The sequence below is a fragment of the Antedon bifida genome, chromosome 1 (assembly GCF_963402885.1).
Source record: "Antedon bifida chromosome 1, ecAntBifi1.1, whole genome shotgun sequence".
NCBI classification, from domain to species: domain Eukaryota; kingdom Metazoa; phylum Echinodermata; class Crinoidea; order Comatulida; family Antedonidae; genus Antedon; species Antedon bifida.
Window position 1 is genome coordinate 27333679 of NC_136226.1, and position 16743 is coordinate 27350421.

Below are 16743 nucleotides of genomic sequence, written 5' to 3' on the forward strand. Positions count from 1 at the left end.
TGTTTGTGTAAATATATTAAAATAATAGACGTTTATTAATTAATATTATTGTGTCAGTTATTATTATTATAAGTTTGGTATAGGACATAATACTGCATTTCATAGTCGTCTGGTAAATTGTCATGTTTTGTAAAAGCTTCCAAAGTATGTTTTGCCATTTCCGACTGGCGAATTATATGTACTGCGTTAATTTAGATTGTGTTATTTATATACCATAATATACTATAAAATAATAATGAAACTTATATATTTTTTACAGTGCCTCCTCAGACGATTCAAGGTAAGTATAAAACTTAAATCAGTAAAATTAATAATCAAATCATAATGTGTCAGTAGCATGTACTAAATAGTAAATGTGCTACTGTAAATTAGTATACAGTGTATGTTATGACCAAGGCAAAGCATCCAAAATCAAAATGCATTTAAACATTAATCCCTCACTATTATTTTGTTTAACTCATCCCTTGTATATAATATTTCTTTTAAACGAATTAAATTTTATTTAAATCAAAATTACTTGACACACAAATTTTGTAAACACACTGTTTATAGGTCAGGAATGTCTATTGAATTTTATATACTGCGTTAATTTAGATTGTGATATTTAGCCTATAATATCAAAAAAGAAAACTATTTAGAGAATAATTGAGACTCATTTTTTGACAAGTTTCTCTTTCGGATGTATTTTCCAGGGTGCTAATCCTGTATATATAATACTTCTTTTTAAACGATTTAAATTTTGTTTAAATTAAAATGACTTGACACACATATTTGTAGACACACTGCTTATAGGTCAGGAATTGTCTATTGAAGTGTATACATAATGCGTTAATTTAGATTGTGATATTTATATACCACTAGCAGTTATCAGTCCACTGGACGGGCACCATCTTATAATTATTTTAAGATTCGGGAATCAAAGATAGTACAGTAATATTATAGTAATACAGTATACACAAATCTGTAAATGGATGTATAGCGCACAGCATTATACTGTATTCGTCTTTATATTTCAGTGTCTATTTTATTTAATTCTAAAAGCAAGCAATTTTAAATGGACATTTGCAGAGTCATCGCAAATAATAATAGTGCTCAATGTAAAATGAATGTTTGAAAAAACATGCAGTCACAAAAAACAGAATCTCGTTAATATTAATATACATCTGTATCTTTGTTCTTGTTTTGTTTGTGTAAATATATTAAAATAATAGACGTTTATTAATTAATATTATTATGTCAGTTATTATTATTATAAGTTTGGTATAGGACATAATACTGCATTTCATAGTCGTCTGGTAAATTGTCATGTTTTGTAAAAGCTTCCAAAGTATGTTTTGCCATTTCCGACTGGCGAATTATATGTACTGCGTTAATTTAGATTGTATTATTTATATACCATAATATACTATAAAATAATAATGAAACTTATATATTTTTTACAGTGCCTCCTCATACGATTTAAGAAGGTAAGTATAAAACTTAAATCAGTAAAATTAATAATCAAATCATAATGTGTCAGTAGCATGTACTAAATAGTAAATGTGCTACTGTAAATTAGTATACAGTGTATGTTATGACCAAGGCAAAGCATCCAAAATCAAAATGCATTTAAACATTAATCCCTCACTATTATTTTGTTTAACTCATACCTTGTATATAATATTTCTTTTAAAGGAATTAAATTTTATTTAAATTAAAATTACTTGACACACAAATGTTGTAAACACACTGTTTATAGGTCAGGAATGTCTATTGAATTATATGGACTGCGTTAATTTAGATTGTGATATTTAGCCTATAATATCAAAAACTATTTAGAGAATAATTGAGACTCTTTTTGTGACAAGTTTCTCTTTCGGATGTATTTTCCAGGGTGCTAATCCTGTATATATAATACTTCTTTTAAACAGTTTAAATTTTGTTTAAATTAAAATGACTTGACACACACATTGTAGACACACTGCTTATATATTACATTATATCTGCGTTAATTTAGATTTTGCTATTTAGCCTAGGCCTATATACCATAATACCATAACATAATGATGAAACTTTAAATACGAAAACCCGGAAAAATGTAATTATATCTGTATCTTATAATAATAGAAATAAACAATAAGTTGGCACAAATTGTATCTCAATATTGCTTAAAAACGTTATTTGTTTTAATTCATTTTTCTACTAATGAATCAAAAATAAAATGGCAATACATGGAGTAGCCTAGGTGACAACAAAATAATTAAAATTGAATTTAAATAAACAAATTTAACTAGACATGAAACTCGTCACTTTGACGAGTTAGTTATCCGCACAACGACAAACGCCACGTGCACGTCATACGTTGGAATATTGCACACAGATAAAGATTATGGCATTATGACAAGAACTGAAGAATATGATATGCTGTTAGTGCTGAATTCTGTCAATTTGTGTCATATAGTATATACATGCAAAGAGTATAATCTGTATACATATTACATACAGTGTAGAATAGGTGAAATTACGGGACCCGCCATTTATTCCAATTTTTAACATGGCGACGGTATCAAAATGAAACACTTAAATAGCAATTTCTGGAGGAAATTATCTCAGGAACAACATATTAACGTGTAGAAGAAATTTGAATACGTAAAATATAGATGCGCACCCTTTTAAATGTGATGAACTATTACGCAAAATATGAAAATACGACTTTTTTTATTCAACTGGCCATATGATGACGTCACAACATCCGATTGGCAAAATGTTTACATGAATTCGTATCTACAATCCAATAGCTTCCAGAAAACGTTTTAATCGTGATTATCACATTTTATTCTTACGAGCTATTACAGATTAAAATTTACTGTAAAGATGAAATTAATGACTCACATAATTAAAATTTTTAGGCATGATGACGTCATAAAAATTAAAATATTTTTATCTCATGCTAAAGAAAGTTGATTGACCTACACAATATATAAATTTAGGAGTAAAAGGAATACAGATAAGCGTGATGCGCTCCATTGAATGTGATGAGCAATGACGAAAGAGACAAAAATCCATTATTTTACATTCGTGTGGCCATACGATGACGTCACAATGTTTTTTTAGCCTTATCGATGCATGATCCGATATCTACAACTCATCAACTTCTAGATTTTGTAATAAAAATAAACGGTTCACGGTTTACTTTAGAAACTATGACTGTTTAAAAAAAGACATAATTTTGACGATTTTTTAAGCTTTTTCATAAAAAACGTGCACGAATTGTCTAATTCAACGTGTTCGTATGGCGTTATTCAAACTGGAAAAGGTCTAAATTGTTTTCAAAATTACTAGGAAAGACTTGAAAAATATAATTCAAGAGAAAAAAATATGTTTTTAACGCTACGTGCGCACCGCGTGCGTAAAAAATTGCGCGCCCGTGGGAATTTTTGACATGCTCAAAATGACAAGAAACGCATAAAAAGTTGATTAGAAATAAATTTTGCGCATTTTGAAATTTTAAATGCGCGTGCGCGCGTAACTTCTTGTGAAACATGCCATTTTTAATCCGTAGAAAGTTTGCCCCTGATATGACTTAAATTTTGTCAAAGTGTCAATACTAAATGACTTTTGGTTTTTAATCTATAATCAATCATTGAAATTCATAAAATTGCGCGTAAGTCACGTTGCGCAACTATGACGTCATTCAAAAATAGGAGGTGCACAACTTCACGTAAATGCCCATATGTTGTCAAAGTTATGAAATGTTATGTTTACACATTTTAGAGAAACGCGACTCAAAAAAAAGGAAGGAAGGATCCAAGAATAATACAGAAAACTAGATTTGAACTCGTCACTTTGACGAGTTCGGGTTATCCGCGCAAACGCAACATGCACATACTTATAACTATATGAACCTCAACAATTATTATGCCATCCTATGACATGAATTAAGAATGTTTACAGTGCTGAATTGTACCTATTATGTAGCATACACCATATTACAGTATTTTACAGAATAAACTGTATTATGTTATATACAGTGTAGCATAGACGAAATTACGAGACCCATCTTCTAAATCCAATTATTAACATGATGACATCATCAAATTGACATATAAAGATAACTATTTTAGAAGACAATTATCTAAATAATTACATTAATACAAATATGAAGAATTTTGAGCACGTAAAAGTGAGATGCGCTCTCGTTTAAACGCAATGAACTTTTACGCAAGAGATGAAAATATGACTTTTTGAATTCAACTGGCCATATGATGACGTCACAACATCTGATTGGCAAAATATTCACATACATTCGTATCTACAATCCAATAGCTTCCAGAAAACGTTTTAATCATGATTATCACTTTTTATTCTAACGAGCTATAACAGATTGAAATTTACTGTAAAGATGAAAATAGGGGACCCACGTTATTTACTTTTTTATACATGATGACGTCATAAAAATTAAAATATTTTTAACTCATGCGAAAGATAGTTGATTGACCTAGAGAGTATTAAAATATCTGTGGAAATGGAATACGTATAAGCGAGATGCGCTCTATTTAATGTGATGAGCAATAACGAAAGAGTAAAAAATCCTATATTTTACATTCGTGTGGCCATACGATGACGTCATAACATTCGAGGGGTAAAGATTCTGCATGAATTCATATCTACAACATATCTGCTTACATATTAAATTAAAAAAATTGGGGGTCACCTTCGATCCTGAAAAGCTATAATAGATTTAAAATAGGCATATATTTGACAATATTTTGTAACTTTTTCAACTAAAACGCGCGCAAATGTTATAAATCAACGTGTTCGTATGACGTCATTTTAATTTGAAATGATGTCAATCTTTTTTTAAATGACTAGGAAAGGCTGGAAAATCACAATTCAAGAGAAAAAAACTTGTTTTTCATGCTCCGTGCGCACCTTACGCGTAATTTTTTTCGCGCACGCGGGAATTTTTGACATGCTCAAAATGTCATGATCAGCGCAGAAAATTGATTAGAAATTAATTTTGCGCATTTTGAAATTTTAAATGCGTGTGCGCGCGTAATTTCTTGTAAAACACGTAATTTTTAATCCATAGAAAGTTTGCGCTTGATATGACTTAAATTTTCACCAAGTGCCAATACAAAATTACTTTTATTTTTTATCCTATGATCAATCATTAAAATTCATAAAATCGCGCGCAAGTCACGTTACGCAACTCTGACGTCATTCAAAATATGGAGGTGCACAACTTCAGGTAAATGTCCATATAATGACAAAGTTATACAAAAGATATATTCACAAGCAATAGGGGATATGCTGCTCACAAAAATCCGGGAAAGAAAGAAGAACAAAGATGATGAAAAACTAGATTTGAACTCGTCACTTTGACGAGTTCGGGTTATCCGCGCAAACGCAACATGCACATACTTAACCATATGAACCTCGACAATTATTATGCCATCCTATGACATGAAATAAATATGTTTACAGTGCTGAATTGTACCTATTATGTAGCATACATCATATTACAGTATTTTACAGAATAAACTGTATATGTTATATACAGTGTAGCATAGACAAAATTATGAGACCCATCTTTTAAATCCAATTATTAACACGATGACGTCATCAAATTGACATATAAAGATAACAATTTTAGAAGATAATTATCTAAATAATTACATTAAATCAAATTTGAAGAATTTTGGGCACGTAAAAGTGAGATGCGCTCTATTTAATATGATGAGCAATAACGAAAGAGTAAAAAATCCTATATTTTACATTCGTGTGGCCATACGATGACGTCATAACATCCGAGTGGTAAAGGTTCTGCATGAATTCATATCTACAACATATCTGCTTACATATTAAATTTAAAAAATTGGGGGTCGTGGATGATCCTGAGGAGCTATAATAGATTAAAAATAGGCTTAATTTTGACAATATGTTGTCACTTTTGCAACTAAAACGCGCGCAAATTGTCTAAATCAACGTGTTCGTATGACGTCATTTTAATTTGAAATGATGTAAATCTTTTTTAAAATGACTAAGAAAGGCTGTAAAATCATAATTCAAGAAAAAAACACATGATTTTCATGCTCCGTGCGCACCTTACGCGTAATTTTTTTCGCGCGCGTGGGAATTTTTGACATGTTTAAATTGTCATGATCAGCGTAGAAAGTTGATTAGAAATTAATTTTGCGCATTTTAAAATTTTAAATGCGCGTGCACGCGTAACTTCTTGTGAAACATGTCATTTTTAATCCATAGAAAGTTTGCCCTTGATATGACTTAAATTTTCACTAAGTGTCAAAACAAAATGACTTTTGGTTTATAATCTATGATCAATCATTGAAATTCATAAAATCGCACGTAACTTACGCTGCGCGACTCTAACGTCATTAAAAATATGGAGGTGCACAATTTCACGTAAATTTCCATATGTTGACCAAGTTATGAAATGTCATGTTTACAAGAATGACAGATATGCGTGACACAAAATTCTGGGAAAGAAAGAAGAATAACTAGATCTTAACTCGTCACTTGAGGACGAGTTTGGTTATCCGCCCGCAACAAACGTATCTTGCGCATTCAAGTACTTTTCAATCATGACTTTTCCAAAAAGTAGCCTATTCGAAAATAAAACTCCCTTTCAGTGTAATAAGCAAATAAATCCTTTTATTTAATTATTTTCCCGTGACGGGATTCGATCCCGGTACCTCTGATACCAACGTCGGTTGCACTACACATCGAGCCATGTGAGCACCTGCTGAAGAAAATCCGAAGAACAATTACTCGTTCATTCGGTATGTCGTGAACCCCTCGATGCAAGTTGATTATTACCTATCAAACTAAATCATAATTTTTACTATAATAAAATCTTCACACATTTTAAACAGTAACATATTATGAAAGTTCATACTTTCAAGTTTTATATATTAAAATGTGAAGTAAAAAGATAAACGTTATGTTTATTGTTTTGCTCTTTGAAAATGTTAGTGTTTGTTTGATGATCAAAATTTCAAAAATTATATTTAATATGCACATAATGTAGCCATCAAACACGTTTTAGCATTCAAGACTATAATAAATCCGACCTATGATTCATACACTGCAAGAAAATAAAATAAAAAATGGGGGTAACCTTGCATTCTGATGAACTGTATCGTTTTTAAAAGTAGACATATTTTGCAACATTTTCACAATTATTAGACATTTTACGTGCGCAACCAGTCATGTTTAACGTGCTCGTGTAACGCCATTTCCAGTTGAATAGTGAATAAAATAACGCAAAATTGTTAACTGAAGTTTGAAAAACACAGTCTATGCAAAATAAAGGCTCATACGCGTTCCCTGCGCCGTGCGCGCGTGAAAATGTGCGCATCTGGTGGGAATTTTTTAAACGCTTAAAATGACCTGAAACGTGCGCTAATTTAATCAGAAAATGATTTGAAGCATTTTAAAATTTCAAACGCCGTTTACGCGCGCACTTTCTAATGTTACAAAATTCGGTAGCGTCAAAACAGTTTACAATTGATGTGAAGCAACCGTGGCTGAAAATTTCGTTAAAAAATATTTATTTGTTTCAAAGTTATGATCAATTTAAGAATTTCAGAAATTCGCGCGTAACTTACGCTACGTGACTCTGACAGCGTCCAAAAGCTTCGCAGTACAACTTCAGTTAAATGTCTAAATGTTTAGAAAGTTACAAAATGTTATGTTAACACGTTGCAGAGAAACAGCGTGCACAAAATCTGAGAAAGAAAGAAGAATAATAAAAAAAAGTAACACTACAATTCCAAGGGCTTATCCGCTTGAGGCGGATAACCAACAAAGAAGATAAAAAAAGAAACGTGACAATAACAAGGGTTATCCGCAACTAAGTTGCGGATAACCAAAAAAGATATTTACAATCACATGGGTTATCCTGCAACTAAGTTGCGGATAACCAACTAGATTTGAACTCGTCAAAGTGACGGGACGGGTTATCCGCGCAAACGCAACATGCACATACGTTTAAAATATATGAACGCCGACAATTATTATACCATCTTATGACATGAATTAAATATGTTTACAGTGCTGAATTGTACCTATTTTGTAGCATACAGCATATTACAGTATTTACAGAATACATTGTATGTTGTATACAGTGCAGCATAGACGAAATTTCGAGACCCATCTTTTAAATCCAATTATTAACAAGATGACGTCATCAAATTGACATATAAAGATAACAATTTTTGAAGATAATTATCTAAATAATTACATTAATACAAATTTGAAGAATTTTGAGCACGTAAAAGTGAGATGCGCTCTCGTTTAAATGCAATGAACTTTTACGCAAGAGATGAAAATATGACTTTTTGAATTCAACTGGCCATATGATGACGTCACAACATCTGTTTGGCAAAATATTCACATGAATTTGTATCTACAATCCAATAGCTTCCAGAAAACGTTTTAATCATGATTATCACTTTTTATTCTGACGAGTTATAACAGATTGAAATTTACTGTAAAGATGAAAATAGGTGACCCACGTTATTTACATTTTTAGACATGATGACGTCATAAAAATTAAAATATTTTTAACTCATGCGAAAGATAGCTGATTGACCTAGACAGTATTAAAATATATGAGGAAATGGAATACGTATAAGCGAGATGCGCTCTATTTAATGTAATGAGCAATAACGAAACAGTCAAAAATCCAATATTTTACATTCGTGTGGCCATACGATGACGTCATAACATCCGAGGGGTAAAGATTCTGCATGAATTCATATCTACAACATATCTGCTTACATATTACATTAAAAAAATTGGGGGTAACGGTTGATCCTGAGGAGCTATAATAGATTCAAAATAGGCATAATTTTGACAAAATTTTGTCACTTTTGCAACTAAAGCGCGCGCAAATGGTCTAAATCAACGTGTTCGTATGACGTCATTTTAATTTGAAATGATGTAAATCTTTTTTAAAATGACTAAGAAAGGCTGTAAAATCATAATTCAAGAAAAAAACACATGATTTTCATGCTCCGTGCGCACCTTACGCGTAATTTTTTTCGCGCGCGTGGGAATTTTTGACATGTTTAAATTGTCATGATCAGCGTAGAAAGTTGATTAGAAATTAATTTTGCGCATTTTTAAATTTTAAATGCGCGTGCGCGCGTAACTTCTTGTGAAACATGTCATTTTTAATCCATAGAAAGTTTGCCCTTGATATGACTTAAATTTTCACTAAGTGTCAATACAAAATGACTTTTGGTTTATAATCTATGATCAATCATTGAAATTCATAAAATCGCGCGTAACTTACGCTGCGCGACTCTAACGTCATTAAAAATATGGAGGTGCACAACTTCAGGTAAATGTCCATATAATGACAAAGTTATACAAAAGATATATTCACAAGCAATAGGGGATATGCGACGCACAAAAATCCGGGAAAGAAAGAAGAACTAGACATGAAACTCGTCACTTTGACGAGTTAGTTATCCGCACAACAAACGCCACGTGCACGTCATACGTTAGAATTTTGCACCCAGAAAAAGATTATGGCATTATGACCTGATCTGAAGAATATGATATGTTGTTAGTGCTGAATTCTGTAAATTTTGTGTCATATAGTACATACAGTATAAACAGTATAATCTGTATACATATTACATACAGTGTAGAATAGGTGAAATTACGGGACCCGCCATTTATTCCATTTTTTAACATGGCGACGGTATCAAAATGAAACACTAAAATACCAATTTCGGAAGGATATTATCTCAGCAACAACATATTAGCGTGTAGAAGAAATTTGGATACGTAAAATATAGATGCGCGCTCTTTTAAATGTGATGAACTATGACGCAAAATATGAAAATACGACTTTTTTTATTCAACTGGCCATATGATGACGTCACTACATCTGATTGACAAAATGTTCACATAAGTTCGTATCTACAATCCAATAGCTTCCAGAAAACGTTTTAATCGTGATTATCACATTTTATTCTTACGAGCTATAACAGATTAAAATTTACTGTAAAGATAAAATTAATGACCCACGTAATTTAAATTTTTAGGCATGATAACGTTATAAAAATTAAAATATTTTTAACTCATGCGAAAGATAGTTGATTGACCTAGATAATATTAAAATCTCGGAGAAAATGGAAGACGGATAAGCGTGATGCGCTCCATTGAATGTGATGAGCAATAACGAAAGAGACAAAAATCCTATTTTTTACATTTGTGTGGCCATACGATGACGTCACAACATCCGTAAGGAAAAAATTCTGCATGAATTCATATCTACAACATATCTGCTTACATATTAAGTTAAAAAACTCGGGGGTAACGGTTGATCCTCAGGAGCTATAATAGATTCAAAATAGGCATAATTTTGACAATATTTTGTAACTTTTGCAACTAAAACGCATGCAAATGGTCTAAATCAACGTGTACGTATGACGTCATTTTAATTTGAAATGATGTCAATCTTTTTAAAAATGACTAGGAAAGGCTGGAAAATCACAATTTATTAGAAAAAAACATGATTTTCATGCTGCGTGCGCACTGCACGCGTAAAATTGTTCGCGCGCGCGGGAAATTTTGACATGCGCAAAATGTCATGAATGGCGTAAAAAGTTGATTAGAAATTAATTTTGCGCATTTTAAAATTTTAAATGTGCGTGCGCGCGTAACTTCTTGTAAAACACGCCATTTTTAGTTAACTAAAAGTTTGCCCTTGATATGACTTAAATTTTCATAAAGGGTAAAAAAAAAATTACGCTTGGTTTTTAAGCTATGATCAATCATTAAAAATCATAAAATCGCGCGTAAGTCACGTTGCGCAACTCTGACGTCATTCAAAATAGGAGGTGCACAACTTCACGTAAATGCCCACATGTTGTCAAAGTTATGAAATATTATGTTTACACATTTTAGAGATACGTGAGCCACAAAAAAACGGGAAAGAAATAAGAATAATACAGAAAAACTAGATTTGAACTCGTCACTTTGACGAGTTCGGGTTATCCGCGCAAACGCAACATGCACATACTTAACCATATGAACCTCGACAATTATTATGCCATCCTATGACATGAAATAAATATGTTTACAGTGCTGAATTGTACCTATTATGTAGCATACACCATATTACAGTATTTTACAGAATAAACTGTATATGTTATATCGCAGTGTAGCATAGACAAAATTATGAGACCCATCTTTTAAATCCAATTATTAACACGATGACGTCATCAAATTGACATATAAAGATAACAATTTTAGAAGATAATTATCTAAATAATTACATTAAATCAAATTTGAAGAATTTTGGGCACGTAAAAGTGAGATGCGCTCTATTTAATATGATGAGCAATAACGAAAGAGTAAAACATCCTATATTTTACATTCGTGTGGCCATACGATGACGTCATAACATCCGAGTGGTAAAGGTTCTGCATGAATTCATATCTACAACATATCTGCTTACATATTAAATTTAAAAAATTGGGGGTCGTGGATGATCCTGAGGAGCTATAATAGATTAAAAATAGGCTTAATTTTGACAATATGTTGTCACTTTTGCAACTAAAACGCGCGCAAATTGTCTAAATCAACGTGTTCGTATGACGTCATTTTAATTTGAAATGATGTAAATCTTTTTTAAAATGACTAAGAAAGGCTGTAAAATCATAATTCAAGAAAAAAACACATGATTTTCATGCTCCGTGCGCACCTTACGCGTAATTTTTTTCGCGCGCGTGGGAATTTTTGACATGCTCAAAATGTTATGATCAGCTTAGAAAGTTGATTAGAAATTAATTTTGCGCATTTTGAAATTTTAAATGCGCGTGCGCGCGTAACTTCTTGTGAAACATGTCATTTTTAATCCATAGAAAGTTTGCCCTTGATATGACTTAAATTTTTACCAAGTGTCAATACAAAATGACTTTTGGTTTATAATCTATGACCTATCATTGAAATTCATAAAATTGCGCGTAACTTACGCTGCGCGACTCTAACGTCATTAAAAATATGGAGGTGCACAACTTCAGGTAAATGTCCATATAATGACAAAGTTATACAAAGTTATGTCTACAAAAATTTGAGATATAGCTGCAACAAAAATCCGGGAAAGAAAGAAGAATAAAGATGAAGAAAAAGAAACGTGACAATAACAAGGGTTATCCGCAACTAAGTTGCGGATAACCAACTAGATTTGAACTCGTCACTTTGACGAGTTCGGGTTATCCGCGCAAACGCAACATGCACATACTTTAAACTATGAACCTCGACAATTACTATGCCATCCTATGACATGAAATAAATATGTTTACAGTGCTGAATTGTACCTATTTTGTAGCATACAGCATATTACAGTATTTACAGAATACACTGTATATAACATATAGCAGCATAGACGAAATTACGAGACCCATCTTTTAAATCCAATTATTAACACAATGATGTCATCAAATTGACATATAAACATAACTATTTTAGAAGCTGATTATCTAAATAATTACATTAATACAAATTTGAACAATTTTGGGCACGTAAAAGTGAGATGCGCTCTCGTTTAAATGCAATGAACTTTTACGCAAGAGATGAAAATATGACTTTTTGAATTAAACTGGCCATATGATGACGTCACAACATCTAATTGGCAATATATTCACATGAATTCGTAACTACAATCCAATAGCTTCCAGAAAACGTTTTAATCATGATTATCACTTTTTATTCTGACGAGCTATAACAGATTAAAATTTACTGTAATGATAAAAATAAGTGCCCTACGTTATTTACATTTTTAGACATGATGACGTCATAAAAATTAAAATATTTTTAACTCATGTGAAAGATAGTTGATTGACGTAGACAATAATAAAATCTCGGGGGAAATGGAATACGTATAAGCGAGATGCGCTCTGTTGAATGTGATGAGCAATAACGAAAGAGACAAAAATCCTATATTTTACATGCGTGTGGCCATACGATGACGTCATAACATCCGAGAGGTAAAAATTCTGCATGAAATCATTTCTACAATTTATCTTCTTGCATAATAAGTTAAAAAAATTGGGGGTCGCCTTCGATCCTGAAGAGCTATAATAGATTCAAAATAGGCATTATTTTGACAATATTTTGTAACTTTTTAAACAAAAACGCGCGCAAATGGTCTAAATCAACGTGTTCGTATGACGTCATTTTAATTTGAAATTATGTCAATCTTTTTGAAAACGACTAGGAAAGGCTGGAAAATCACAATTCAAGAGAAAAAACATGATTTTCATGCTCCGTGCGCATCTTACGCGCAAAATTTTTCGCGCGCGCGGGAATTTTTGACATGCTCAAAATGACATGATCAGCGCAGAAAGTTGATTAGAAATAAATTTTGCGCATTTTGAAACTTTAAATGCGCGTGCGCGCGTAACTTGTAAAACATGCCATTTTTAATCCATAGAAAGTTTGCCTTTTATATGACTTAAATATTCACCAAATGTCAATACAAAATTACTTTTATTTTTTATCCTATGATTAATCATTGAAATTCATAAAATCGCGCGTAAGTCACGTTGCGCAACTCTGACGTCATTCAAAATATGGAGGTGCACAACTTCAGGTAAATGTCCATATAATGACAAAGTTATACAAAAGATATATTCACTAGATTTGAACTCGTCACTTTGACGAGTTCGGGTTATCCGCGCAAACGCAACATGCACATACTTAACTATATGAACCTTGACAATTATTATGCCATCCTATGAGATGAAATAAATATGTTTACAGTGCTGAATTGTACCTATTATGTAGCATACAGCATATTACAGTATTTACAGAATAAACTGTATATGTTATATACAGTGTAGCATAGACGAAATTACAAGACCCATCTTTTAAATCCAATTATTAACACAATGACGTCATCAAATTTGCATATAAAGATAACAATTTAGAAGATAATTATCTAAATAATTACATTAATACAAATTTGAAGAATTTTGGGCACGTAAAAGAGAGATGCGCTTTCGTTTAAATGTAATGAACTTTTGTCACTTTTGCTAAAACGCGCGCAAATGGTCTAAATCAACGTGTTCATATGACGTCATTTTTTTTTGAAATGTCAATCTTTTTTTAAATGACTGGGAAAGACTGTAAAATCATAATTGAAGTGAAAAACACATGATTTTCATGCTCCGTGCGCACCTTACGCGTAATTTTTTTTCGCGCGCGTGGGAATTTTTGACATGCTCAAAATATCATGATCAGCGTAGAAAGTTGATTAGAAATTAATTTTGCGCATTTTGAAATTTTAAATGCGCGTGCGCGCGTAACTTCTTTTGAAACATGCTATTTTTAATCCATAGAAAGTTTGACATTGATATGACTTAAATGTTCACCAAGTGTCAATACAAAATGACTTTTGGTTTATAATCTATGATCAATCATTGAAATTCGCGCGTAACTTACGCTGCGCGACTCAAACGTCATGTAACGAAGTTTCCTGCACATCTACAGCTACAGGTCAATCTTATGACAAAGTTATACAAAGTTATGTCTACAAAAATGTTAGATATAGCTGCAACAAAATTCCGGGAAAGAAAGAAGAATAAAGATGAAAAAAAAAAAGATATTTACAATCACAAGGGTTATCCGCAACTTTATAAGTTGCGGATAACCAATAAGCAATAGGGGATATGCTGCTCACAAAAATCCAGGAAAGAAAGAAGAACAAAGATGATGAAAAAAAAAGATATTTACAATCACATGGGTTATCCTGCAACTAAGTTGCGGATAACCAACTAGATTTGAACTCGTCACTTTGACGAGTTCGGGTTATCCGCGCAAACGCAACATGCACATACGTTTAAAATATATGAACGCCGAAAATGATTATGCCATCCTATGACATGAATTAAATATGTTTACAGTGCTGAATTGTACCTATTTTGTAGCATACAGCATATTACAGTATTTACAGAATACACTGTATATGTTATATACAGTGGTAGCATAGACGAAATTACGAGACCCATCTTTTAAAGCCAATTATTAACACGATGACGTCATCAAATTGACTTATAAAGATAACTATTTTAGAAGATAATTATCTAAATCATTACATTAATACAAATTTGAAGAATTTTGGGCACGTGAAAGTGAGATGCGCTCTCGTTTAAACGCAATGAACTTTTACGCAAGAGATGAAAATACGACTTTTTTTATTCAACTGGCTATATGATGACGTCACAACATCTGATTTGAAAAATGTTCACATGAATTCGTATCTACAATCCAATAGCTTCCAGAAAACCTTTTAATTATGATTATCACTTTTTATTCTGACGAACTATAACAGATTGAAATTTACTGTAAATATGAAAATAGGTGACCCACGTTATTTACATTTTTAGACATGATGACGTCATAAAAATTAAAATATTTTAAACTCATGCGAAAGATAGTTAATTGACCTAGACAGTATTAAAATATCGGGTGAAATGGAATACGTATAAGCGAGATGCGCTCTATTTAATGTGATGAGCAATAACGAAACAGTAAAAAATCCTATATTTTACATTCGTGTGGCCATACGATGACGTCATAACATCCGAGAGGTAAAAATTCTGCATGAATTCATATCTACAATTTATCTTCTTGCATAATAAGTTAAAAAAATTGGGGGTCACCTTCGATCCTGAAGAGCTATAATAGATTCAAAATAGGCATATATTTGACAATATTTTGTAACTTTTTTAACTAAAACGCGCGCAAATGTTATAAATCAACGTGTTCGTATGACGTCATTTTAATTTGAAATGATGTCAATCTTTTTTTAAATGACTAGGAAAGGCTGGAAAATCACAATTCAAGAGAAAAAAACATGTTTTTCATGCTCCGTGCGCACCTTACGCGTAAAATTTTTCGCGCGCGTGGGAATTTTTTACATGCTCAAAATGTCATGATCAGCGTAGAAAGTTGATTAGAAATTAATTTTGCGCATTTTTAAATTTTAAATGCGCGTGCGCGCGTAACTTCTTGTGAAACATGTCATTTTTAATCCATAGAAAGTTTGCCCTTGATATGACTTAAATTTTTACCAAGTGTCAATACAAAATGACTTTTGGTTTATAATCTATGACCTATCATTGAAATTCATAAAATTGCGCGTAACTTACGCTGCGCGACTCTAACGTCATTAAAAATATGGAGGTGCACAACTTCAGGTAAATGTCCATATAATGACAAAGTTATACAAAAGATATATTCACAAGCAATAGGGGATATGCTGTAGACAAAAATCCGGGAAAGAAAGAAGAATAACAAAGAAGATGATGAAGAAAAAGATATTTACAATCACATGGGTTATCCTGCAACTAAGTTGCGGATAACCAACTAGATTTGAACTCGTCACTTTGACGAGTTCGGGTTATCCGCGCAAACGCAACATGCACATACTTAACCGTATGAACCTCAACAATTATTATGCCATCCTATGACATGAAATAAATATGTTTACAGTGCTGAATTGTACCTATTATGTAGCATACATCATATTACAGTATTTTACAGAATAAACTGTATATGTTATATACAGTGTAGCATAGACAAAATTATGAGACCCATCTTTTAAATCCAATTATTAACACGATGACGTCATCAAATTGACATATAAAGATAACAATTTTAGAAGATAATTATCTAAATAATTACATTAAATCAAATTTGAAGAATTTTGGGCACGTA

At 31.9% G+C, this 16743-nt stretch overlaps 1 protein-coding gene across 1 annotated transcript in view; it reads left to right on the plus strand.

Annotated features, from left to right (window-relative positions):
* The window catches only part of LOC144848035 (uncharacterized), a 108505-nt gene that overhangs the window by 21541 nt on the left and 70221 nt on the right, over positions 1-16743 (plus strand). The window lies entirely within an intron of this gene.